General features: G+C 58.2%; 1 protein-coding gene across 6 annotated transcripts in view; it reads left to right on the top strand.

The window, feature by feature from the left end:
- Positions 1 to 26,624, top strand: part of CCDC85C (coiled-coil domain containing 85C) — a 77,474-nt gene that overhangs the window by 18,157 nt on the left and 32,693 nt on the right. The gene's annotated exons all lie outside the window — the stretch shown is intronic.

The following is a 26,624-nucleotide window of genomic DNA, read 5'->3' as shown; positions in this document are numbered from 1 at the left end:
ACCTGGGATGAGTGAACATGAGGGCATGTGTCTTTGAGACTGGACAAGGTCGTGCAGGGGGCAGAGCATGGCAGCACAGAGGCATGGTGCAGAGAGAGGTTGGCATCTGGCTCTGCCCATGCACACTGGCCACGGGCTCTTGGGTGAGTGCGTCCACCTCTGTGAGCCTATTTCCTCCGGGAGGAACCGGACACACTCAGCTGTCCTTCACACCTGGTGGGAGAAGCGAATGGGGGCTTGCAAAGTGTAGTGACTTGTGACTGAGTTAGTAATGATCAAGGCCACTGGTTTCAGTTTTTGAGTCTAAACAACCTCTTCTCTGACCACTCCTGTGTACGACCTCGCAGCCCAACCGCGCGGTTTGGGCTCCAATCCGGGCCACTTCCGAAGGGTCACTGCTCCATCCCCTTCGTGGCCTTGCAAGGCCAGGCCATGAGCAGCAGGCCCCACTGACAGGATGTTTGTCTGCAAGCCCATTGAGAAATCCCTCTGGAAATCCTCCTTTGGCCCTGGCGCTGGTGAGAGAATTGGAGGTAATGGGACCACGAAACAAAAGGTGCCATTGTTGGGGCCGCCTGGCAGGGTCAGTGGGTGCCCAGGCCAGGGAGGCAGACCCTTGAGGCAGGTAACGGGGTTTCTGCTCACGAGTAGGGTGGCTGTAAGCGTGCTGTGAGGAGGGGAATTGAGGCCAGACCCCAGGCCTGCGCGTCGTGCTCTGCCTGCCTGCCTGGCAGCCCTCCCAGGATGTCGCCTCGGGATGTGACCAGGGGCAGCACCCTCTGCAGGCGGGGTCCAGACCAGCTTGGCATGGTGTCATTGGTGGCTTGCTCACTGGGCTCCAGCCACTCTGCCTTGCCCAGGTAGTTGCCCCACCGAGCACAGTGGTTTATGGTGAACCTGTGCCAGGGTGAGTGTGGGTCTGCAGTCTTGCAGGCTGGGCTCACCGGCCTCCCCTGGCCATTCTGTGGTGGGATTTCACCCGTCCACACCCACCCGCTGCTCCAGTATTCCCGGAGCTAGCCTCCCAGCTGCTGGAGCACCACGTCCTGCCCTCATTCTGTCCTTCTGGAATGTTCTTAATACGTAGCTTCCACCCTGTGCTCAGCCCCACAGGGGCCCTGAGCCTCCACATCACGTCTAGGCTCCTGGGAGCAAAGTTGAAAGTGCTCTGTGATGTGCCTGGAATACTTTTCTATCTCTATCTCTGCTCTGCTCTGCTATCTTTTCCGGCAGTTTCCATGACCCCAGGCCAGTAACAGTTCCTGAATACCATCCAGGCATTTCCACACCCCCCTGCTTTGCCCTGGCTGTCTTCTTGACCTCTAGTTCGCTGCCCGTTCCCTAAGCCGTGGCTGAAATGCTGCCCCTCTTTTCACAGCTCTAGCCCCCCTCACCTCCCCGCCCCAGTGTCCACAAGTCCCTCTTTGCCTTCACCCTCAGTGCTTAGTGTGGGTCTCTTGGAGACATGTTTCATTCTGTGACAGTTTCAATGTCAGCCTCCGTCGTGAATTCCTGGGACGTGCCATGTCTTACCTGTTGTTGGTCTGGCACCTACTGCCTCCTTGGGGAGTGCCCATGAGTGACTGGTAGGTGCTGGGAGTGCCCTTGGCAGGACAGGCGAGGCCCCCTTGGGCCCCGTGGCCTCACCCGAAGCCCACACCCGAGCCGCCTGGCCCCTCCTTCCTCTGTGGGCCAACTGCTTCGTGCTGCTTCCTGTCCCAGTGGCTCAGGCCGCCTCGATGATGCGGTTCCTGGAAGGTGTCTGCTCTCCAGCAGCAGCCCCAGGAATGTGAGGCTGAGACGAAGGGCTGGCCCTGCCCCAGTGACTCACTCTGGGTGTATGTGGTTCGCCACAGTGGACGCTGCTGGGGTTACCCTGTGCCCTGCCTCCCAGGCTGACACATCCAGAGCTGTGAGACTGAGCCAGCTAGGGGTGGGCAGAGGAGTCTGGCCTCAGGCCACCTCAGGCAGACAGCCCGGCAGCCCTCTCTCTCTCAGTGTCCTGGTTTAGTAAGGTGAGGATGGAGAGTCAGGAGACGTGACGCAGGCAGGAGTTGGTGTGAGCCCATCCCTCAGCCACTCTGCACCCACGGGCCCTCAGCGTGGTGAGGGGTGGGCAGGGCCCTGAGAGTCACAAGGTGGCCAAGCCTGTCCCACCTTGGCCTCCTTCAGCCATCCCGAACCTGAGTCCTTGCCTTTCGGGGCCACCCGGTCCTGTGTTTCTTGCCCTTAGCTGTTTGGGGCTGGGTTTTGGGAAGGCTCACAGGAGAATGGGGTGAGTTGGTCAGTGGCTCCCGGCTGGCATCTGGCATCCAGTGGGCATCTGGAACACCCCGGGCCCTTTGTGGGTGCCCTGTGGGTCCTGCAGGGTGAACTGGCAGGAGCCTGGGGTTGGGGGCCCCCCTGCCTTGCCACTGAGCCCCAGTTCTCCTCAGCTGTCGAGTCAGCCACCAGCTTCTCAGATTAACGGAGCTGCAGACGACGGCACAGGAAGCTGAGGAGGGTGATGTGTGGCCTCTCAGTATACACCTGACCAGGCTCCCCAAGAACGGGGAGGGCCCCAGGTTCTCTGACCTGCCCTGGGCTCAGTACCTGGCCTGAGTGAGAGCGAGAATTGGGGCCTTTGATTTGTGGGGAGTTGAGGAGATGGACATGGGGAAGACACAAGGGATGTGTGCATGCGTGTGTCGTGTGTGTGTGAGATTCTACATGTGTGTCTACATGAGAGTGTCCATGGCTGAGTATGTGAGTGTGTGTTTGCATGTGTCTAAATGAATGTGTGTGTCTACAGGAGAGAGAGAGAGAGAGTGTGTGTGTGTGTGTGTGTGTGTGTGTGTGTGTGGGAGTGAGTGTGGGAGTCCCCGCAGCCCGTCCATACACCTCGCTCCCCTTGGTCACATTCAATGGATTAAAAGCACCGTCCCCACAGCTTCTATTTTTGCTTTTGACCTTTAGTTAAATGCTCACAACTACTGGGCATTGGTGCGGTGGTAAGTTTATCACATGTAATTGGGAGAGAGGACAATTTTATTTCTTTTAATATCAGTGCTGCTCCCCCAGCCCCTCCCAAGGATAGGGCTGACTTCTTGAAGCTCTTTTCCGGGGTGAGTGTTTGATCATCTAGGTGACAAGTGGGTACAGTCTGTGTTGCGCTGGCATCACACGCTCACGGCGCCGCCCTCCCTCCACAATGCCTGCTGACTGCACGGAGGAGAGCACGCCGAGGACACAGCCCTTCTTCTCCGTGGCTTATGAAGTCCTCAGTGCAGGTGAAGAAACAGCTACGGCGCTTACAGGAGCTGCCCGGGTCACACAGTGGAGGCCCGTTAGACCCAGGCAGCCTGGGCCCTGGAAGTGCCCCGGCCGTGTGCCTTTCCCTGTGACGTGGTGCCTGGGCGACGCCAGGCCCACGAGAGGGAGAAGCGGAGGGTCTGAATGCCCACCATGGTAGGCAGAGTCCTCGCCACGGTGTCCCCACGGCACACCCCAGGGACCTGCTCAGCCATTGGCAGAGGAGCCCTACGGACATGGCAGGAGGCCCAGTGTGACTTCTGCTCCTGCCACCCACTTGCTGGACAGATTGTCTCACTGCTCTGAGCCTGAGTCTCCTCGGCTGTTAAATGGGCTCAGGGACACTCAGGTGGTGCTGTGCAGACTGGGGACGCACACCTGGCACGCAGCAGCTTCTCAGTGGTGGTGACAGTCTTGTTTATTTAATGTGTTTCCTAAGCGCCCTGAGCAGGAGTAGTGAGCAAGACGCAGACTGGGAACCAGAGAGCAGACCGTCAGGAGTACTGTTTCCGGCGGTTGGAACCAGCCCCGCTTGGTACAGGGGCAGCTGCTTCCCCAGCCGATGTCTGCTGTGACACACAAGGCCCCCGAGTGGGTGCAGAGCTGGCTGGGAACTGAGGGAGCAGGATTCTCTGGGACACATGCTCATGGGTGCCCCTGTGCACCCAGGCAGCTGGGGGTGGGGTGGGAGTGCTCATCAGGTTTTGGGGAGGTACTCTGAGCCCTGATTTCCTGCAGAGTGACTGATAGTTTGTCCCTTGCCCCTGAATCTGAGGGCATTGTGGAATAAGAAGATTGTAAACCCCAAAGAGGCCTTGCAAATGTTTGTTGCTGTCCAGGCAGCTCTCATCAGGAATACTGTTCTCCCCAGTCAGGCTGGAAAGTGAGCTACAGGTGGGCTCTGGACCCGTGTGCACCCCGCATGCCCCTGGCATTCCTGTGTGGACGTCAGACTTGGCTCCTTGTTGAACATTCCCTGGGCTCACAGGTTCCCAGAGGTGAGGCTGCTGGGCCAGAGGGGCAGGTCCCACCGGCCAGGTTCATGGGGACAGCTTGTCACCAAGCAGAGCTGGGGAGAGCTTCCTGGGAGCACCTTCTCCTGGGCTCCTGTGCTTCAGAGCGGGAAGGGTCGCTGTGCGCTGTCTGGCCAGCTCACTCCATTCACAGCGGCCTTCAGGACCACGCTGGCTGTCTTGGGGCCTCTGGCCCTGGGTTTTAGATGTGGTCAGTGGGGAAGGCTAGCAGCCACGCTCTGAGTTTTACTAAGATGTCTAGAAATCCGAACAAATATCACAGCTTGACTTCGTGATTTGTAAGGCCCTTGGATGTGGCCCCCTCTGTGGGTCTGTGGTTTCTCTTTGGGGACAGAGGGAGATGTGACCATCTGCCTAGCAATCCCCATGAGAGGTGCATGGACGGGAGCTGTGGGGTGGGTGGTAGATGAGGCTGGTTTTCCCTGGGATTTCCACTGCAGCGTGAGTTCTGGATGGGAACAGAGGGGGTCATTTTGGCTTAAGGCATCTGATTTGGCCTGAGAGGTGACTCAGATTCCTGATGTCCACCCCTGTCCCTAGCTTGCAGCCGTGAAACACAGACCATCTGGCGCAGCATGCTGACCTTCGTTCTTGGGTGTCCTGGGGTGGGCTCCATATTCCAGAAGCCTCTTTCCTATTGGATTTGTTTCATTGCTGATGGCCTGTGAATGGCCCAGCTGCTCAGGGCCCGGCCAGGGAAGCCTGGAGGGGGCGAGGTCCTGGCCTGTCCCTGGCAGCCTGCTGCGGGGCCTGGAACTTGAGTGTTCGCTGGGCATGGAGCAGGGCTCAGAGGGCTGTAAGCCGGTGTGGTGTGTGGGTCTGCCACCGTGTGTGTCCATTTAAGGGGAAGAAAGCCTACTGTGCAAACATTTGTGAATGATTTCCTCTGATGCTGGCAGCATGCATGTTTGTGGTGCTCTGAGCACTGCTGAGTGAATACTGGCTGCTGGTGCCTGCCAAGCCCCACACTGGTGGGCACTTCGGTGACATAGGAGGAGCAGGGTTGTAACATGCAGGGTGAACGGCGTGCCGGTGGGGCCCTGCTGGCAGAGGGGCTCAGGGTCTGTGCTCCTGAGTTACAGGGCTTCTGTGCATCTCCCGGGATCGCTGTCACGCACTCCCCTTGCTCAGTTGGACGCATTCCGGCTGAGCACCCTAAGCCCCGTGCCAGCCGGCGGTCAGGAAGCGGGCCCCACCCACGGCTCCTGTCAGGGAACTTGGGCAGAACAGGGCGGATCCGGGGAGTAGTGCCACTTAAACAGGAAGGAGGAAGCACTGACTGTCCCCTCGGAGGCTGCGACCAAGCCCCATTCTGGATGAGTTCCGAAAGGCTGTCCTCTGGCTCCCGACCTGACCCTCCAGGAAACATTGCTGCCCTGTTGCTAGTTGAAGCCATTTGCTTGGTGACCTTGGCAGTCACTCACTTCTCTGGGGCTCCAGGTGTAAAAGTGGGATGGGCCATGGGATGGCCAGCATCCCCACTGAGCAGCTTCCATGCCCATCCCTGGGTGAGGACCTGACCTGTGACCCCATTCAGCTCCAGAATCCCTTGTGGCAGGTCTGGCTTTGCAGCCGTGGAAACGGTTTTAGGGACATGCCCAGCTGACAGAGCTGAGAGTGGTGGAGTCAGGCAGGCAGACCCCAGCCCGCCCAGCTGGTGCACCCCTGAGGTCAGGCATGAAGACTAACCAAATCACTTCACGTTGACAAGCTCCTAGATGTGCTTGGAAGCCAACGGACGCTCCCCAGCACCAGTTGCCTCCTTTCTCTGCCTTCTCTCCCTAATTCCAGGCCCGGCCTCCCTGACACCTCTCACTACATGCTGGGTGACTCCGTGGTCCCCTTCATCTTTACTCCCCCACTGCTCCTGGTCTGGATGGAACTTTGCAGGGTTCCCTGTGCCTCAGCCTGGGAGGGGTGGGGGAGTGTGCCGGGTGTGTGTCAGGTGGTGGGGAGAGCTGCACAGCCAGCATCTCGGCCTCCCCGATCCAGGAAAAGATCCAACTGCTTCTACTGTGGAGCACACAGCAAACCCCCAGAACTGTTTCCATGTCCTCTGAGCTGCCCCCGGGGCAGGGCTGTGGCTGTGAGGTGGTAACAGTGACTCAGGATTGAACTGCTCTGCACAGCTGGCAGCGAGTGTGCCCTCTGTCAGTGAGGATGTCTGGACAAGATCTTGGGTTCCAAGTGGCAGCTCCTGAATGCGGCACCCACCCCCCTCTGTCCTTCGTACTCCAGGGCGATGAGCGTGAGAATTCCAGCAAGGCAGGGTCTGGAGACCCCTGTGGCCAGACCCTCATTTGCTTGGGGGCAGTGGAGAGCTTGTAGAGACGGGGGGGGGGGGGGGGGGGGGGCTCTGCAGGCCATGGATCGGAGGCTCAGCGATTAGAGGGGCTCACTCAGGTCACCCAGCAGGTGCAGTGGGCCCTATCCAGACTTGCCTGTGTCAATTCCCCGCCCTTCCACGGGGGCGGTGCAGAGGGAGTTGAGGGTCTCGGGTGGGGTCGTGGTGAGGGGTGCATTTGGGAACAGTGGCTGTAAAGACCAAGTCCTCATCGAAGGCTGCCACCCCCCACCTCCCAGGCGGCCGTGGAGGGCTGGAGACCTTGCACCTGGAGCACGGAGCTGCCTGGGCTGCTCAGCGCAATGAGGCTGGCATCGGCGGGAGCTGAGTGCTGCTGCCCGGGGTCCCTGCCTGGAAGCGCGTGCAGGCTCCCAGCCAAGCCCTGGGGGCTTCGTCACTGACCGCCTGCTGTCAACAAGGCCCTGTTTAGCCTGCCCTTCTGTGGGGACACTGAGGCCCAGAGCAGGGGAGCAGTGACTGCCTGGGAAGGCGGTGGCCTCAGCTGGTGCCGGCACATTGGATCACTGAGGGTCCTGCGCTTCCCCGTGAGACCCAGAGGCCGTCAGTGCTCCTCAAAATTGAACTCCTCCAAGGGCTTGGAGCAGGAGGCCTGGGAGCAGCACAGCACCCCTTTCTCAGTCTGCTCATGCTGCTGTAACAATACCACAGGCGGGCTGCGTATAAACAACAAGCATTTATTGCGCATGGTTGTGAGGCTGGATGTCCGAGGTCAAGATGCCCCCCCAGTTGGGTTCTGGTGAGGGGCTCGCTTCCTGGTTCATAGCTGGCTCTTCCTCACTGTGTCCTCACGGGGCACAAGGGGTGAGGAAGCTCTCTGGGGTCCCTTCTATAAGGGCACTAGTCCCGTTCACGGGGCCCCGCCTTCATGGCATATGCACCTCCCAAAGGCTGCACCTCCTAACACCATCACCTTGGGGGTTAGGGTTTCAATATGTGAATTTGGGGGGAGGACACACAAACATTAAGACCATAACCACTCCTAACCCCAAACCAGGCAGAGCCAGCTCCCTGGGGGCTCCTTCCTTTGGAGTCTGCACCACTGGTGTTCACTCTGGGTGGTCGGTGAGGTGTGGCAGTGGCTGGGCTGGGGCTACTGGGGGCTCCAGGAGACATTAGACGGTGTGTGGGTAGTGGCCATCTGTGTTTGGTCTCTGAGTACCTCCAGAAACAGTACAACTATAGTTGTCCCCTTCAGCACCGGACTCCGGTCCTTGGCTTTGCACATGGTGTCTCTTGTGGTCACCACGAAGCCCCCAGCTCTGAGGGCACTGTCATCCTATCTTGTGCACAGGGAAGGTGGGGCTCAGAAGTCCAGGAGCCTGGTCAGGGTGGGCCTGAGGTCACGAGAGAAGAACTGGAGCCCAGGCCTCCTGGCACCACCTCCCATTGCTGGGCCGCGTGCTCTGTTTCCGCTGTGGATGGAGCCCCTGCTTCATGAGTATTGATTGGATGTCCGTTTCCATGTTCCTGGGAGACTTCAGGCTGAGGTCTTGTTAGGGAAACAAACTAGAAAACAAATCAATGGACAGGATGGTGTCATATACTGGTGAATGCCACGAAGGACAAACAACAGATGGTGGCATCTGGAAAGAGGGCCACCTGGATGGGGGCTTGGAGGGTCAGGAAGTGTCCCTGGAGGCTTTCCAGCCAGAAATGGACGTGGAGGCCAGTGGGGATAAGCTTGGTGCTTTCCAGGAGCAGGATGGAGGCCACTGTGGCTGGAGCCTAGTGACCTAGTGGGCAGAGTGGGCAGAGCTGTTGAGTTAGGATTTTATCTAAAGCCAGGCAGAGGTGACACCATCTCGCTTACACTTCTGAGGCTCTCTGGTTTCCCGGTGGAGGACGGGCTTGAGGTAGGGTGTGGGTGCCTAGATTGGTAGCTCCTGCAGTATCCTGGTGACAAAGGCACAACTTTCAGCCTCCTCATGAAAAACTGCAGAAATGGCAGCAATGGTGTGAACAGCCCACATTGTGGCCTTCAGACTTAACGTGTTATTTCTTGGAAACAATTTCATTTTTGAAGGAGGTGCAGTTGTCCCCCAGGAATGGAGGAGATCCCAGGGAGGACCTCAGCTTGGCCATTCACAACGTTGCTGGGGCCCTGCCAGGCTGGCTGTGTTGGGGCCAGGGTCACAGGAAGCCTGCCCCGTGGTCCCTCTGGGGCCCTGTGAACACCAGCCGGCAGGCTTGTGAGATGGTGTGGGGAATCTGGCCCTAGCCGCTGACTTCCCGAGACTTCCAGGGGCTGGGTGAGGGTAACAGGACACCATGTGGGGAGTGTCTGCACCTCATGCTTCTGGAGACGCCCCTCTGGGGCTAGGATGCCTCCACTGAGCAGTTTCTAGCTCCGCTGCCCACATCGCTCACCCGTCCCTTCAGCCCCTCTTCCTCTGGCTCTGGCAAGATAAAGGGGCAGGAAGCTGGGCACGTATGATATTCACGGCCACTCATGCGTCAGAAGGCAGGAGGAAGGGGTGAGTGGGGCTTGCTTTCTAATCAGCCTGGTGGAGCCGACTCATGGCAGTCACGGGAGCCTGCAACCTGGGATGTGCTGGCCGAAATATTTACGTCCGCAGGCCCCGCGCAGGCCACAAATTCCCCTGTGCCTGTGATTCAATTTCCTGTCCACCTTTGTCTCTGAGGAGTTCCTGGCACCATAAATCTGTCTGCAAACAGCAGGGAGGAAGAGAATCCCAGGTGCTGCTGGGCGCTCACGTCCTCGGACCACGCGGATCTTCCTGGCAGCTGAGGGCCCGGCCAGCGCCCCTCCCACACGTCCTGCCAGGACACCTGGTCACCACTGACTCGGGGCTGTCCCTCCACTTTTGAGAGCTGCTGCTCCTCTGTCAGGTGGGGCGGGCAGTGCAGCTCTGGTGTGCAAATTCAGCACGTGTGTACGAAAGGCCCTGGCCTTGGTACCACAGCCGTCGGACCTGGGTGTCGGTATAAATTCGTAATCGTTATCGGTTGCTGTAATGGCCACAGTGGACCCGGCCGGCAGACCTTGGCCGGATGCCCTGGGAGGGGTTAGACTCCGAATGGTGGTTCTGGAAAGGCTGGTCCTCGGTGCCCTCCCAGCCTCTCCTCCATGGCTGCGTCTCTGGTTGACCCTGCATTTGTGGTGAGAGGGCCTGGTGGTCCTTGCCGTTGGGCTGCCTTTGTCTTCATTCCTCCTTCCTGTGTAGTGGGGTGAGCTCTCTGCGGGGTAGTTTGCTGGGGGGAGTGTGCCCCTGGCAGGCAGGGCTGCCTGGGCAAAGGGGGGTGGACAGTGGGAGCCTGCGGGCAGGCCGCGCTGCTTGAAGCCCCGGAGGCGGGGGGAGGGGAGGAGCCCCTTTCCACCTGCTGGGACCACGCAGACCCCGTGCCAGCCCCGGCTGGAGCACGTGCCACCCCTCTGCTTGGTTGTGGTTGCTCCTCTGTTTGTATTGAGGGCCTGGGTCTTTCTGCTCCTCCTCAAAAGGTGGGTGTATGTACCCGTAAGGCCTGTGCTTTTTGTGGTCAGTGGCCCGGAAGGTTAACATGTAGATAAGACGTGTCTGGCTCCGGGTGGACCCCTTGTTCCCAGGGTCCTGCAGGGCATATCTCGAGGTCCTGGAATGTATTTCCATGTCTCCTGCCTGGCCTGCTGGGTGATAGCCCCACACCCTCCTCTGACCCTCCCCTGCTGGCTGGTCACCACCTTAGAAAGCCCAGCCTGGTATAACTGTCTCATATCCAACGCCCCCTCCCCCCACACAAAAAAGACAGCGTGACAGCATAAAAGACACAGCCCCCAACCCCTGCTACCCTGGGCTCTGCCTGGGCTACTTCTGGTCCCTGCTGAGGTTCCTCATCTATAAAGTGGGATTGATGAGGAACGCACATCATAGGGTCCAGTAAAGGGCTAAGCATGCAGGTTTTCCTTACCACCCTGAGCCTGGTGGGAGGAAGCGCTGTCCTGGGCTCCAGTGTCGGTGACTGTGTGACCTTGGGTTGGCCGTTTAACCTAACCGCTCTGTGCCTGTTTCCTCAAGGGTCAAGTGGGAGAATGCTAGAACCTTCCTTACTGCAGGGTTGTGGTGAGGCTGGATGGAATGAGGTATGTAAGGTGCTCAGGTGTGTAAGGAGTGAGGCCATGACAGGTGCACATGGATGTCACTGCCTGTGGAGGCGTTTTGGTCTCAGAAAGGCACATTTCCAGCCCCACGTCAAAAGTTCCCTCTTTGGAGCTGTCCCTGCTCACACACACACATACACGAGTGGCCAGTTAAGGCGGCCCTTAGCTCAGGGTCCTTCTAACCAGCTCCATCGTTAGCAGGTGTCCTCAGTGAGTCCACGGCTGGGTTCGGAGCCCGGGCCTGGGACAGCAGCCATCACAGGGAGGGTCATCACATCGCCGTGTGCAAGCGCTGTGCTCAGCACCCTTGGTGCAGACCCTCGGAGGTGTGGACAGCTGACCAGATGCCTCGGGCTCTAATGAGGCCTCCTGGGTGGCAGTTTGAGGTGGGAGGCACCAGGTCCAGGTGTTGGCTCGGAAGTGTCCCAGCTTTGTGGCCTTGGGCAGCCGGGCCTCTGTATTTGTCTTCTCGGAGTCTCTCTGGATAGGTGCCATTGATTTCATGGCTGTGGACTGTCCCAGCACCAGGGGCCAGCCTGTACTGCTTCGATCCCTAGGCTGTGGGGACGTGCTGCCATGGGGCAGGGCCATCCGTACAGCCCTGGGACCCGTGACATACTGCAGGGGACAGCTGAGCAAACACCCCGGCGCTATCAGCGCTTCAGAAACCAGAGCCGTGTGTGTGTGATTCCCAGGTTTCAGGTCCTGCTTTTAGGCTCCTTGTGGTCAGGCTGCCCCAGGAGTTAGATGAACTTGGATCTTCTTCTGTGGATAAGGCAGACGGGTCGTGTGGGTCTTTTGTTGAAGAAGGATGTTGCTTGGCTGGGTTTGGGGACAGTCTGGATGGTCAGGCCGAGAGCTCGGATTGGACCTTCACGCTGCCCCTGCCGCCCTGCAGCAGCCTCTCCCTGCAGCCGCCCCCTCCTGGGGTCCCCAGCGACCCTTGGGCAGCCCACCCACATGTCTGAGGCCCATGTTCCCGCCACTGTACCAGGCACCAGCCTCCCCAGCAGAGAGGGCCCTGCCTGCCTTCCAGGACCACTTTCAAGGTAGAGGAGGGCAGGGACCCCCCAGAAGTCCAACGGAGCCCCTCCTTCTCCACCCCACTTCCTCTCCAGTTCTGTCTGGGACGCGGTAATCCTCCCCTTGGTTGACAGCCTGACTGCCCTTCTTTAGGAGCCTGCACCTGGCTTTTGGCCAAACCACTAATAACGACGCAGCTCACAGTCCTCCTTCTGTTTGTGGGATGTGCGGCCTGGCCTGACCTGTTCCCCAGCCTCATCCTCCCTGAGGGCCTCGTGCCCGTCCCCTCGTCAGCGGGCCTGTGTCCCTCTCAGCACTGGCGTGCAGTCCAGTGGCCACTTCTCTCCTGAGCGGTGTCCTCATGTGTTTGTCTGGCTTCCTTGCCGGCCCGTCAGGAAGGTGCTGCCTTCTGAGTGTTCGCACGTGTCCAGGGGTGACGGCAGAGGCCAGGGCAGCTCTCAGTGTGGCTGTGGGAGGGCAGAGGGCTGTGGGGTCTCTAGGCCTCACCCTGCCCTGTGTGCCCGGTGCGCTGGGTGGTGGATGGTACAGCGTGACGGCACCTGACCTCAGCAGGCCTTGGGCGTGTTGGATTGCGTGGAAGTTCCCGCATCTTCTGCCTCTGGCTCCTTGGGGATTGGGGATCGGAGCCATCTGGGCCCCTTCTTTTCAGTGGATGGTGAGGGACAGTGGAGTGACTGAGGAGCCCCCGAGAGCCCACCACTGCCTGCAGGAGGTAGGCACCCTAGCCAGGCTGGGGGGCGACAGGAAGGGGTGTGCCAGGCTGGCCTCCTGTCCAGGTGTCAGGGTGGCTGCTGGGCATGGGCTGGAGGTTGCTCAGAGCCCTTTTTGGGTCAGGAGACATGTGGCAGGAGGTGGGCGCCTGCCCAGACACTGCCCAGGCAGGGCGAGGGGCATTTGTGTCTTAGGGACCTTGGCTCTCTCCAGGAGTGTGTGACCAGGATGCTCTACCTCCCTGGGCAGAGGGAGGGGAGGCAGGAGGCCGTGGGTTGCGGATGAAGTGGCTCTGAGTGGGTCAGCCCTGGATCAAAGCCTGAGACCCACCAGGTGCCATCTGGGGTGACATGGGTACTTTACACCACCACCCAGACCTCAGTTTCTCTGCCTGTAAAATGGGGTAATGATAGTGCCTACCTCATAGGTCTGCGATAATTCATGTGACATGCTTGGCACAGTGCCTGGCATGTAGTAAGTGCCAAGTCGACTTTGGCAGTGGTGTTGACGGGCGTGAGCAAGCCTTCTGTGCAGTCGGTGCTCAGGAAAGGCCAGTTTCCTTTTACAGTAACATTTAGTACGTATAGTGGGGAGAGTGGGGGACCCCTCACAGCTTCCTTCTCTAACTTCCTGGGACTTTCTGTCAAGTGGCCCAGGAGTTTCTCCATCAGTCTGCCTCCACCGCCAGCTGCCTTCCCGTTGCCTGGAAGTGGGGGGGTGGCCAGCATTCCCCTCCTGCGTCATTATGCCCCCACCCGCATTCCCCACCGGCCTGCTGGACATCTGTTTATGTTTGTGGTTGTTCCGGTGTCTTTTCTGCTTGGGTTGGGCTGTCCAGTATAGACTCCTCTGTTAACAGAACAGCCAGACAATGGTTATTAAAATGGGGGGGTGCTGGCTGGTGGGGGCTGGTGTCCTGTTGGGCTCACATGACCATCCCAGGGGTGGGGGTGGGGGGAGGGAGCTCTTCCCAGCTGCCCTGTGCAGCCTGCCCGCCTCCCAGCTGGGGCCCAGGCATGCACGCCCCTCTCCGTCCCTGCCTATAAAAATTGTTTTGATACCTCCTGCCCTTCAGTCAATGCACATGGAGTGTCAGCCGTCTAATTTTTAGGTCTTCAGTTTTTCTCTAGCTGCATTCGTCCCAGGTTAGCACTACAGGTTTTGGTGACCTCTTGGGGAGGGGCCTAGGTTGTCTGACTTTCATGGGGAAATTGAAGGCCCTTCTCCACGTTCCTCCCTCAGCACAGTTCAAGGCACAGGCCCGGCGTCCCCCCACCGAAGGTCAGATCTCCCCGCATGCCCCTGCTTCATGACCTGGGAGATCTCAGAGCCTGAGTCCTGGGCTGTGGCGGCAGAGGAGAGGGCCACCTTGAGGAAGGGAACAGCACATTGAAGCCCACTGCCGGGCATGTAGGCCATTGCAATGCTGTCCGGCTGGTTTGGGAAGGACAGGCTGTTGCTTATGTGTCTTCCCTGGGTCTGGGAATGCAGAGGGAGCCTCGCCCTGCCCAGCCCCTCAGCGGGACTCAGCCACCTCCCTCCCTCAGTTTCCTCCTCCCCACTGGGTTCCTCTGCCCCCCTGTGCCTGGGACCCCTGCCCAGTAGCCTGCCTCTGGGGCTCTGGGGTTTTCTTGTTAATCAGTCCTGATTTTTAACTCCTGGGCCTTCAGTGGGGACAGAGGTGTGCTGGAGCCCTGCTCTGCTGTGCATGCTTGTCGTGTTCACGTGCCCCCAGCCCCCTTTGTAGTGGCGGCGTCTGTATTAGGTCATGTGATGCCCTCGGTGGGGCTTGGGGACATGGGCCTACAGGCAGACAACCTGGGCACAAATCCTGGTGCCCTCATTTGCTGAGTCACCTTGGTCAGTTGTGGACTCTGTCTGAGCCTCAGTTTTTTCAATTGGAAAATGGGAGAACTTAATGTAAGCTAGGGGAAACTCAAATTAAAACCGCAGTGAGATATCACTTCACACCTGTCAGAGTGGCCATCATCAATAAATCAACAAACAAGTGTTGGCAAGGACGTGGAGAAAAGGGAACCCTCCTGCGCTGTTGGTGGGATTGCGGATTGGTGCAGCCACTGTGGGAAACAGTATGGAGGTTCCTCAAAAACTTAAAAATAGAACTACCCTATGATGCAGCAATCCCACTTCTGGGCATTTATCCGAAGAAATCTAAAATACTAATTCGAAAAGATATAAGCAATCCTACGTTCGTTGCAGCTTTATTTACAATGGCCAGGATATGGAAGCAGTTATAAAAACAGTCATGGGGATGTAAAGTACAGCACAGGGAATATAGTCAATAATAATTACGTATGGTGCCAGGCGGGTGCTATTGGGGGATCACTTTGTAAGTTTTATAAATGTCTAACCACTATGCTGTACACCTGAAAGTAATATAACACTGTATGTCAGCTATGCCGTAAGACCTCGCCGGACAATCAGCTCTAATCCGTCTTTTGTAGCGAAAATTAATATAAGTCCCGGTGTTATATTATATTATATTATACCCAGTCTTATATAAGACCCGGTCTAATAGTAAAATAACACCGGGTCTTATATTAATTTTTGCTCCAAAAGATGCATTAGAGCTGATTGTCCAGCTAGGTCTTATTTTTGGGGAAACACAGTAATTGAAAAATTAAACAGTGAAAAAAGAGAGATAAGCTATAAACTGAGGGGAAAAAAACATCAGCTGGTTTTAGGGTTGTTGTGAGGTCCAGTGAAGTGGTGGGTAAATGAGGTTCGTGTCTGTCATCGTCAAGGTTTAAGCAGACACAGAACGGCCCAGCTGGGGTGTTCATTTATCTGTGGGCACCACCACCCCAGGTGGTGAGCTGCCGAGGGCAGGAACCATGGATGCTTCCTCCCTGGGGAGGGCCCGGGAAGGTGGGTGGTGCGCCCTTGTCTCAGGGCTCTGGCCCCCCTGTAGCACCCCTTCTCACTGCCCGCCCAGACCCACCCCTGCACCTTGGATTCTGAATTGAGAGCTGCAGGATGCAGCGAGGCCCCTGTCAGCTGAGTGTCAGGCTCAGCTTCCCCTCGGTGACATTGTGCCTGCACGTCCTGTCTTGGGGACCTACTCTGGTCCTTCAGTGTCACCATCAAGCATGTGACCCTGAGGGCTGGTTTCTCACCCTGAAACCTGCCGTCCTGCCACCAGACTGAACGTGGTGTCTCAGCCTGGGTGGCTGTGAGGGGACGGTGGGCGGGCCGGGCCGTGGGAGGAAGTAGGGGCGTCGGGGATGCAGGCAGCATGTGAGGACCAGGGACCTGGGAACAGTCTCCAAGTGGCTGCACTGTAGTTGGAGCCGCTCTCGTTCGCAGAACCAGCTGGGGACAGTGCGATCAGTGGCCCGTGACTAACCCCGAGTACAGCCGCTTGGCTGCATGCTCAGAGGCCGGAGGCCGCCAGGGAGGGTCCATTGCCCCTTCTTCTTTGGGGCTGCCCCCAGGACTTCTGGCAGTTCCAGAGCATTCTGTGGATAAGTGCGTGTTCCCCATTGCTTGTTTTCTCCTGCATCTACTCCCTGCTGCTCCCACCCCGGCCCGATCTGCCCCTAAGCTGACTCAGTCTGTGCAGAAGGCCTCAGGTTGGCTGGATGCCCATCTTTCTGTAAGGATAATTTAATTTGGATGGTCAGTGAGGGGACTTAGCAGGCTGGACATTGGTTCCCAGGGGCATGAGATGGCCTTGGGTGAACGAGCTGCTGCCTCAGATTCCCGATGGCCTTAACCAGATGTCGCCACCATCAGACCCAGCCAGGCGCCACGCCACCCCCAGGGGATACATGCACACAGCAGATGAGTCCCTGCCTTCAGGCGGCTCAGAGTCCGGCGATGGATGCTGATTGGGAAGGGGCTACATGAATGAGACAGGAATCAAAAAGAGCTCGAGGCCCTGGTGCAGAGGGAGGGCATGTAGCCTCCATGGGGGCAATCCCAAAGGCGCCTTGGAGGAGAGGACCTCAGAAAAGTGCAGACTTGTTCCTGCTGACCCTGAGATGCACCTGTCTAGCCTCAGGGTGAACCCAGGCAGGTGGGGTGTGTCCTGGGGTCAGCCATCCTGGGGGTGGTGGTGGGGACATGGGGCAGACAGGAGGTGCTTCCCAGGTAAGAGGAGGCAGCCTGCAGAGCTAAAAGGCCTCCAGCTAGATAACTCCTTCACTTCAAAGAACAAAACTTTCCCCAGACCTGTGAATGGAAGAGAGTGTTCCCACACCTGCTACGGGAGTGTGAATGGCGCAGCCTCCAAGAAGGGCATTTGGTAATTTTCAGAAGCTTGTGCAGGCAGCCTCCTTTGGCCCAGCGAGCCCACCATTGGGAATTTAGCCTGCAGGTAAACTGGCACACAGGCCACTCACCGCAGCAGTGCTTGTGATGGCCATGTTTGCAGACAGCCCAGGGGTCCACTGCCAAAGACCGGTGCCGCCACCTCCAGGCGCTCTGGGGGCTGTCTTCAGAGGAAAGGCCGCCAGTCTGGCTCATGCCCAGGAGCGGCACAGCCCACCTGCTCGTGCATGTGCCATCCACAGGCTCCCTTGCCCGCCAAGAAGCGTGCTGGGGATGCTGGCACATGGGGCCAGGGTGGCCTGTGGGAGGGGGTGATTTATGTCTGTCTGCTGGCAAGCATTGCACTGTGCCTTCTGCCAGTGTCGGGGAGCATGGTGCCGGCCCTACCTGCCCACTCTCGTCCTCTCCGTTTCATCCTGGGGTCTTGCAGATGTTGAGTGACTACTGAATCACCTGGTGGTTTCAGCCTACTCCCTTGGGGGGAGGCACCTGCACCAGGTACACTGATGGCCCAGCCGTGCCCTGAGCTGCCTGTGCCCGAGGGCTGGGGACCAGGAGGCAGGCAGGGGAGAGTGAGGCAGCGGTCCTGCCCACAGTCCTGCTGGGTCCCGACAGGATGAGTGATTGGCTGGAAGAGGCTGCTGGCCACGCCGCGCCATCTGGTGGGGCTATTGTGGACCACACAAAGGATGGAGCATGGTGGGGCAGGGCTGCTGAGGAGTGGACAGACACGCAGAGGGAGGACTCGGGCCTCCTGGCTGGAGCTGGCACATGTGTTCTGTGTGACCTGGGCTTCAGAGCAGAGATCTGGTTTATTGCTTCTTGCGGGGAAACAAGGGATGACTCCCTCCCCCGAATCTTTGGCTAGAATGCTTTAAACAACTCTGGTTCTGAGCTGATTTATTGCCCTGCTAAGATGCAAAGGCAGTTTTATGTACTGGGTAATTAAGTGGCATTATAGACGGCTGAGAGTAAGTGGCTGCTGTTTTAATAATTAAAACAAATGACCCCTTCACTGCATCCCAGCTCGATACTGTTTTCCCTCAGTGTCAAGACCCTGGAGAGAGACAGAACGTGAGTGTGTGAGTGTGCACATGCCTGTGTGTATGTGCATGTGTGGGTGTGAGCGGGTGTGACTGCATCCCTGTGTGTGCATCATATGTGTGTGAGTGTGAGGTGTGCAGGGCGGAGGACGAGGTGACTCCTTGCTGATCTGGTTTCTGGGACAGCTCTCGGGGCGCACACACTGCCTGCGGCCGGCAGAGCCCCCTCCTGGATAAACTGTCCTTCTGCCCTTGAGGCCAGCCTGACCCATGCAGGTTTTGGACATCACCTCCCGTGTGGGGCAGCCCTGATTCCAACCCCAGCTCTGGTGCCGTGTGGTGGCAGACAGGCCGCCCCTCCTCAGAGGCTCAGGCTCAGCCCCTGTAGGATGAGGTGACCATGCCCATCTCACCCGCCCTGTGCCAGGCACCCAGGGGCATGTGAGCTCTCCTTCGATGATGGAAAGGCATGGATCCCAACTCTGTGTGGGCGCTGGGTGAGGGCTCGTGGAGGCAGAGATGAACCAGGTCTGCCACTGCCCTCAGGGTCTGAGTGACCAGTGGGGATGCTGGAATGGGGGCGAGGCCATGGGCAGTGGTGACAATGGGGAGGGACCTGGCCCCCGGCCGGCCAGAGTGCCGGTGTTCTGTACATCTGCTGCCTGCTCAGGGCTGCACAGGCCTGGGGGCAGCTGGCCAGCCTGCGGGAGTGGCATTCTCGTCTGGCCCAGACTGCCATTGTTTTCTGGCCTTCCCCAAAAGACGTGGATCGTGTGGCACAGTGCGTCCTCACTCTTGTGAGGCTGGCACTGGGCTGGGTGCCTATTGGGCATTTCTGGGACAGGGTAGAGTTGAAGGAAGCAAGAGGTCCAGTCAGTGGCTCTGTGCTGAGGTCCTCACATGAGTGGCCTAGGCAGAGGGGAGAGGATGGGGGACACCCATCGCTGGGGGTCAGGCACTGTACTAGGCTCTCCACGTACTATGGCCTATGAATCGAATTTAATCTCACCAATCCTGCAGCAAAGGTGATTCTTTCACAGTTGGGAAAGTTGCAACTCAGGGCTGTTCAGGTGCCAAAGCCACAAGTGGGGGGCCAGCTCTAAGGCCCCCTCTCCTGCCGTCCCTTCTTGCCCTACCTGGGCATCCTCCATCTGTCCTCCCCACTAGTGTTTCCTCGGCCGCAGCATATGCCGGGAGCTGTAGTTCTCCAGGCTGGGTGACTTCACACCACCTCCTAGTCCCTGCCCAGCCGAGATTCCCAATGTTGAACTTGCAGCCTGGGAGTGCCAGTCCTCGACTGGCCTGTGTGACCAGCCTGCACCGCCCTCATCCCAGGCCTCAGTTGTTCTTTCTGAAACATGGGTGTGTCGGAGTCAGCTTCTCACCTTTGCAGCGCCCAGCCGTGGCTGTGCTGTGTCCGTGGGATGTGGAATGTGCCTGGGCGGAGCTGGGCTCCCAGGCAGAGGCATGTCTTGCCTGAAAGCAGGCCCTGCCCACCTGGGCACTGTCCAGCCCTTGGAGTGTGTGCGCTGCCCCCATCTGTGGGTACCCCCATGGCCCCCTTCCCTTCGCTGTTTGTGAGCTCCCAGGGCAGACCCCAGTCCTCAGAGTCTGTGACTCCAGCACGGAGGGGACACCCAGTGAGTGATGTCTGTGCTTGGGTCTGCCCATCTGTAGGACAGCCGTGGGTCCCCGGGCTCTGTGGCTTGAATCCTCTCCTCCCTCTGGCCCTGCAGCTCTGGTGGGCGCCTCTTCCCTAACCGATTGTCTTTTTAAGCCTGGTAAATGGAGTAATGCCAGTGTGGTTTGGTTGCCAGAGCGACTCGCCCAAGCTCGTGCCATCCCAGCGCTCAGATCCAGACATGCCAAGGCTTACTGTGCCTGTCACAGCAGTGGCAGCTGTGGGAAGGTCATTCTCGGTACTGCTGCTTCCTGAGGTGCCCGAGGGCCCCAGGGGACATGGCACAGCCTCCTCATGCTGCCGGGAACGCCCCTCCCCGTGGAGCTGCAGGCCGAGTCCTTCCTCCTATTAGGGTAAGGGAGGTGCCTGCAGGCCCCGGAGGGAGGCTGGGGTGTGGGGCTGGCAGGTCAGGGCTTGCTGACCCCAAGGCTGCCTGTGGACTTGCTGCCACCTGTCCCCCACCGTCCCTGTCTGTGTGATCCCTGAATTTCAGAGGCTGGGCAGTAGGGGAGCGAGCCAGGGATGGTCCTGAAGGAGACTGCCGAGACGTGTGAAACAAGCCTCATTTCTTCCCTTCTCTGCCCTCTCCTCTCATGGTTGGGTGGGCTCAGGCACGCGGGTCTTCCCGCTCAGACTTCGGGTCTGGGCTGGGCTGTTTTCACATCCGCCCTTTCGGAGGCCCTCTGGCCTTGCGTCCCAGGGGACCTGAGCCATTTGGGGTTGTCAGCCTGTTGGGAGGCCCGGATGTGAGTGAATGCTGTGGTACCTGCCTGTCTCTGGCCTCCACCTCTGCATCTCGGTGGCGGTCACAGCAGAACCTCCACACCCAGTGGAGAGCGTGGCGGTCAGTGACTCTTAGAGCAGCAGAGTCCCCTTTGCAAGCAGCCCTCCCCCAGGAAACAGGTGACAAGGGCAGGGGACTGTCCTGGTGTCCGGCCCAGGCGTGGTCGGCTCTAACGTGGCGGGCTGTGTGTGGGGCTCAGGGTACAAGGACTTTGCAAGGAGCCCAGAACCAGGGCAGAGGTCGTGTGGTCCAGCTCACTGTTCAGACTGGGACAGCGAGGGGCGGCAGGCCTGGGCTCAGCCTGGCCCAGCACAGAGTGGCCGCCGATGCCCCCACGTGGTGCCCTTGAACTTGAGGGCAGGCCCAGGGACGGTGCATGCACATGAGTGAGTTGTCCTGGCTGCACGGAGGGCTCTGGCCTGTGGCTGCAGCAGGACGTGGCCAAGCAGCAAGGCTGTCTCCGTGTTAAGCTCTTTGGTCTGGAACTTGGGGGAGTGGTTGGTCCTCCCGGTGCTGCTGGAATCCCCCCGGGTTACGGTGGGCAGTGGGCAGGCCCTGGGCTGGGCAGGGGCCTGGCTTCTCATCTCAGCTCTGTGACCCCCTGCTCTGGACCTTGGGTCCCTCCTGCAGAAGGGGCTTCTCAGGCTCCCATGGGCTCCAGCGTCAGGGCAGAGCTGGGCTGTGGTGTTGATTAACCAAGGTGTGCCCTTGGTGGGAGTGTGCGACCAGCGCTGTGACTTTCTCAGCTTGGAGTTTTCCTGAGTGTGTGACCTTTCTCCAGGCCATGGGGCGGGGGCATGCTTTGAATAGCTGAGCTCTCTCTGGGGCCCTCTGAGAGCATGCCTGTCCTTTGTACCTTCATTCAATGGCATTTGAACATCCCCATGAAAGGGGCCTGGGTAGGACCGCTGGACATTGCTGAGCCTCTGCTCCTCCTCTCCAAAGTGAGCCTGGCACCGGTCCTCTTGGGGGGCTGCTCCGACCGTCAGAATTAGGAGTGCTGAGTACCTGTCCCACATCTGGCATGGGGGGCTCTGGAGTTGCTACATGAGGTGTTTGTCATTCTCGATCCTGCCCCTGTGGCTTTATTCAGGTGGTTTTGCCAGTACTAGTCCCTTCTCTTCGTGTATGTGACCGTCACCATTTCACAGATGGGAAAACCGCGACTCAGAGGGGTCCTGGGCCGTCGTAGGATCTCCAGCCCAGACCTTCTTGCCCGTTCTCCATGCAGGCTGACCCCGGCTGCTGTGTCTGAGCTGATACATGTGGACAGGTGTGAGGTCCGAGGACCCCTCTGCCTGCTGGGACAAGGGGACAGTCTTGGGTGGTATCCACTCACAGGCAGCTCTGGGCTGAAAGCTCCTGGGTCCCTGTCCCTGGTGTCTGGGGCATACCTGCCAAGGCGGCAGCTGGTGTGAGCCTGTTAAGGAAAGGAATTCTGTGCTGTGGTAGTGGGACAGCGAGAGCCAGCCTCAGAGTTGATTAGTTTATTTATTTTGATTTCTAAGAGGATACATCTTCATTAGAGAAAGAAGATTTGGAAACGTAGAAAGAAAACCAAAACGCAGTTAGCCCAGCCTCCCAGGCAGGTCCCGCTCAGAAGAATTTTTTTCCCCTAAGATTGAACTGTTTATTTTCTCCCCGTGCGTGAGTGTGTTGGCTGCTGGCCGTCTGTATATTTAAGGTGGAATCTGGCTTTTTTCACTCAACATTGCATCAGGTGCTCTTTTTTTTCTTTCCTCTCTCAGTCGTCATAAACGTCGTCAGTGGGTTAATCTCCATGTGGGCTAACCAGAACTTATGTGACAGTTGCTCTGTTGTTGGACAGACTGTTTCCTGATGGTCCCTTGTATTCACAGCAGTGTTTTTGGTTAGTGGTGACCTCGGGCTGGTTGGCGTTTTGGTTGGTTTGGGGGCTGTGGAGGGCACTCTGCCCACTACACCAGAACGGTGCTCTGGATGGCTCACGCCGGGGGCGACACAATGTGACTGCAATTTGGTCATCATCTTCCCATTTCCCCACTTAAAAATCTATGAGAAGGTGTGTTTGTTTCTGGGGGCTGCTGAGACAAATGATCACACGCTGGGAGGCTTACGAACAACAGAAACTTACCTCTCCCAGCTGTGGAGGCCAGAATTCTGAAATCAGGGTGTCGGCACGCTTGTTCCTCAGGCCTGGAGGCTCCGAGGGAGGAGTCCTCCTTGGCTCTTCCAGTTCCTGGCGGCTGCCGGCCGTCCTGCAGTCCTTGGCTTGTGGCTGCCTCGCTCCCGTCTCTGCCTCCGGCTTCACACGCCTCTTCCTGTGTCTGTCACTTTCTCTCGTATAAGAACATTCGTATGGAGTTAGGGCCCTTCCTAATCCAGAATGGTCTCAGCTGGATCTCTACTTTGCTTCCATCTACAAGGACCCTTATCCAAGGTCATACTCTGAGGTTCCAGGTGGATGTAAATGTGGGAGGACGCTACTCAGCCCTCGTCAGGTGTGCACGACCTTTATACCCCTGGGGAGATGAAGGGCACGGAGAGAGATGCTCGGAGAGGTGGAGTACCGGTCGTGCCGCTGTTCATGGTCAGAACGGAATCTGAAGCCGTGTGTCTCCCCACTGTCTGCGGAGCCCCAGCCAGCACTGGAGCCCTGGTTCAGGGTGTCCCTGAGAAACCACAAGTTTCCCGGGTTGTTCTAATAGACTTACACAGACCTCTCAAATGTGCTCAGAGGTTGATTGTTTATTTTTCCTTAAGATTGAACTGAAAATACATTTTTTTCTGTGATGTTTCATCTTCTTGACGTGTTATGTTTGGAAGGATGTGGACTAAGACGCCATCTTCTTCGATGTCTGCAGGTGAGAGAGGACAGGGGACGGCCTGCTTGCTCGTCAGTGCAAAGAACGCTTTCGCTGTCCTTTGCCTCAGACACCCCCCATGGAGGGGGTCGGGGCAGGGGGCGTTCATTCAGTGGGGCCATCGGCCGTTGGAGGCATCTCCCTGGCATGCCGTTGGGGTGGGTGGGAGGGAGCGTGGTGGCTCTGGTGGCCCCTCTCCAGGCCAGCATGCCACCCTGCCCCTGCCACCTCTGCGCTGGCCCCAGATGTGACTCAGCAAAGAGCCCCTTGCTTGCTGCTGATGTTGAAAGATGGACCCTAGATGGCCCTTGTGTTGCAGGTGGGGAAACCGAGCATAGGCAGGGAGGGGTCACAGAGTGGCTGAGGGGCCAGTGTCCCTCGGGCGGCTGGGGGTGGCCTGTGGTCCAGCCCACAGTCCGGGTTGCAGCGGGTGGGCATCCCGGGACCGTGGCTCTGGTGGGTAAGAGCTGGCCCGGGCCGTGGGTTCCCTTCCCGCTGCACCATCTCCCGCTTTGTGAGGTTCGGTGAGTCTCCTCCTTATCCGGCCTCATTTCCCCAGTTGGAAGTAACCACCTCTCTTAAAGTATTTCTGTGAGGATCAGATCAGATAACAAAGGTAGCGGGCCTCCCGCGAGGTTCTGGAAATGGTGGAGAAGGTGTCTTTGTTTTTTTCTTAAAAGTGAGTTTAAAGTTACAGAAATATGGCAAGAATCGTACAAGGACCCCTGTAGCTTTCCCCTAGATTTGCCAGCAGTTTTTGCCTCGTTGCTTTGTCATTCTTTCTCTGAGCGTGGACTGTGTTTTTTCTTGAGCCGTGTGAGAGAAGGTGGGGTTAACACACCCTTTCAGCCTTAACCAGATGTGCGAACAAGGACGGTCACATAGTGATGGCACGGTGCGACGCGGCGGTGAGCATCAGGAATTTGGATGCTGACACCCTGCTTGTCCCATCACGATGCTTTAGAGGAAGGATTTTCTGGTCCAGGGTCACATGCTGTACACTCTCTTTAGCTTTCTTTCACTCGGAACCAGTCTTTAGTTTTTCTTTGTCATTTCGCCCACACTTTTGAAGAGTACACACAGCTACATGTTGGCCCTGTCTGACGTGGCCCCTCAGTCACATTCAGGCTGTGCGTTTGGGCAGGACTGGCCCAGAGGGGAGGCTGTGTAAGTGGCACGTCCTGTCACGAGGTGCCTGGTGCGGGCTGGTCTTGGGAGTGAACTTGCTCATTTGGTTTAAGAGTTTCCCAAAGGTCTCCCCACTGAGCGATTAGTAATACATGTTTGTCATGAATAAACAGCCTGTGGGAGGCACTTTGAGACGACATGGTTGTCTTGTCCTTGCTGGACACCCCCACTCTGGGTCAGCGTCCACTGGTTCCCTGCCCGGCCATGGTAATGGGGGCTTTCTAACTTCCTCCGTCCTTCTAACTTAGCAGTTTGCATTCTGCTGTGAGGGGCCCTTCCCTTCTCTCTCATCTGCCTGTGAGTAGACACAAGGATTCTTATTGTATCTATCGTATTGTAATCCCTGCTCTCACTGTCATTGTCCCCTTGCCCATGACAAACAACTGGTTGGCCACCAGGAAGGAGAAGGGAGTTAGGCTTTGACGTGCATCCTTGTCATGCGGGAGACCCTGCTCGCTCCGCCATTTGTCGTGCCATTTGTCGTTCGGGGCAGCCTGCGGGGTCTCTGCTCCCGCTCCCCACATAAGAACGCAGGATATGGTGAGGCCAAAAAGGAACACCCACAGAGCCATAGGTAGGGGAGTCATACCACCACTATATTCTCACTGGAGGCTGGAATCACAGGACCTGTAACCTGCCGTCCGCTTCTCTGCCTGCCAACCAACCGACTCACTGACAACTCACCAGCACAGATGCGGCAGTTATATCAGTGGCTAATTGGCTAACTGGTTACAGCTGACGGGCAACTAGCCACAGCTGACGGCCATCTACTACCCGAGCCAGCACCCCTCCATGTGAGGATGAGAGCCTGGAAACTGCTCTCTGGAACTCTGTCCCCACAGTCCTTATAGGGTTGTGCAGGGCCTGGGGTCCAGGGCGCCTGCCCTTGTCCTGGCCGTGCCGCTGACAGCCTGCGACCTTGGATAAGTTGACAAACACCTTGGGGTCCTCGGTTCAACCCAATATTAGGAGAGCTTGGGACAGGCTGACCTTCAAGGCCCTTCTGTCCCAACCCCCAGAGCCCCTTGCGGTCCCCTCCCAGGTCTTGTGCTGTCCTTCTGCTGAGACCAGGAGCTGGCTGTGGGGCACTTCTGGTGGCCAGCTGTCATGTCCCCTGTGGCAATGATGACACAAAGGGCGGCTCCGTGGCACCCCGTCCACCTCACTTCCCGGTGGCGCTTCTCCAGCAGGGCCCTTCCTTGGCAGATCCCAGGCCTGTTTGTTCTCGTTAGTAACCAAACACTGACCTCATCCTGGCACCGGCTCCACTGACCTTCAGGTCTGTTCGCGTTCATATCTGTCTTAAGGAAACACAGCTGCGTGGGCAGGCACGGTGGTGCGCTGCGGTGATGGGCATACGCCCACCACGCCTAGCTGAGCCCTCCTGTGCCTGAAGGTTCCCCAGAGGCTCTCAACTCATGCAGTACAGAGGGGTGTCCTGGGTCCCAGAGAGCAGACTTCCGCCCAGGGTCACGCAGGCCCCGGGTGCATGCACCAGTGGAGGTGCCTGTGTGCCCTGGATGGTGACAAGCTTCACAGGTCACCTGTGAGAGCCGGAGGTGGTGTTTGATCCTGGGGAAACAAAGGGCTAATGTCCCGGCTCTGTCCCACGGTGGGGCTTTGAGGGTCAAGTGCAGTGTGCAGGCAGCAACGTGAGGGCGGCCACCCTTCTCCAGGTGCCAGGCTTGGTGAGTGGTGCAACCCTGCAGGAACTCACACAGGGCTATGCACAGTCTAGTAGATAAGTGCTCCAGGCCCTGGGCCCAGCACACTCAGGGGAAGGGCCCCCTGCTGGGTGGGCAGGGGCTGGGGCTCCCCAGCAGTGGAGGCGTGGCCAGAGGTGCATGGAGGGGCTCAGTGTGGGGACAATCAATCACCTTCAGCTGAGAGGTGGGGGGTGAGGGCACCGAGGGGAGGGAGGAGTGAGGCTGGGAGGGCATTGCTGGGGAGTTTAGGTGGGAAAGCCGTGGGGACAGGTTTTTGGAGCAAGTGGAGCAGGACCACTCCAGCAGGGGTGGCGGGGGAGCCATGGTTTGCCCACAGGGCTATGGTCCTGGAGCAGGGGACCAGGGGCCCAAGGGAAGTCCCTTGGTCAAGTGCCATGGAGGGATCCGAACTCTGAGCTTATGCTTGTGAAGGTTCTGGAAGGACCTCGGAGAAGATTGTTAACTGAGCCCCACATTCCTGAGCTGCAGTGGCCTGGCCTGGGTATTTCAGAATCATCCCAGCAGCTCAGTGAGCGGGCATCACC

Source organism: Rhinolophus sinicus, chromosome 3 (genome assembly GCF_057876585.1).
Source record: "Rhinolophus sinicus isolate RSI-liver-muscle chromosome 3, RSI-T2T, whole genome shotgun sequence".
NCBI classification, from domain to species: domain Eukaryota; kingdom Metazoa; phylum Chordata; class Mammalia; order Chiroptera; family Rhinolophidae; genus Rhinolophus; species Rhinolophus sinicus.
This window is presented reverse-complemented; position numbering and strand designations above follow the sequence as displayed.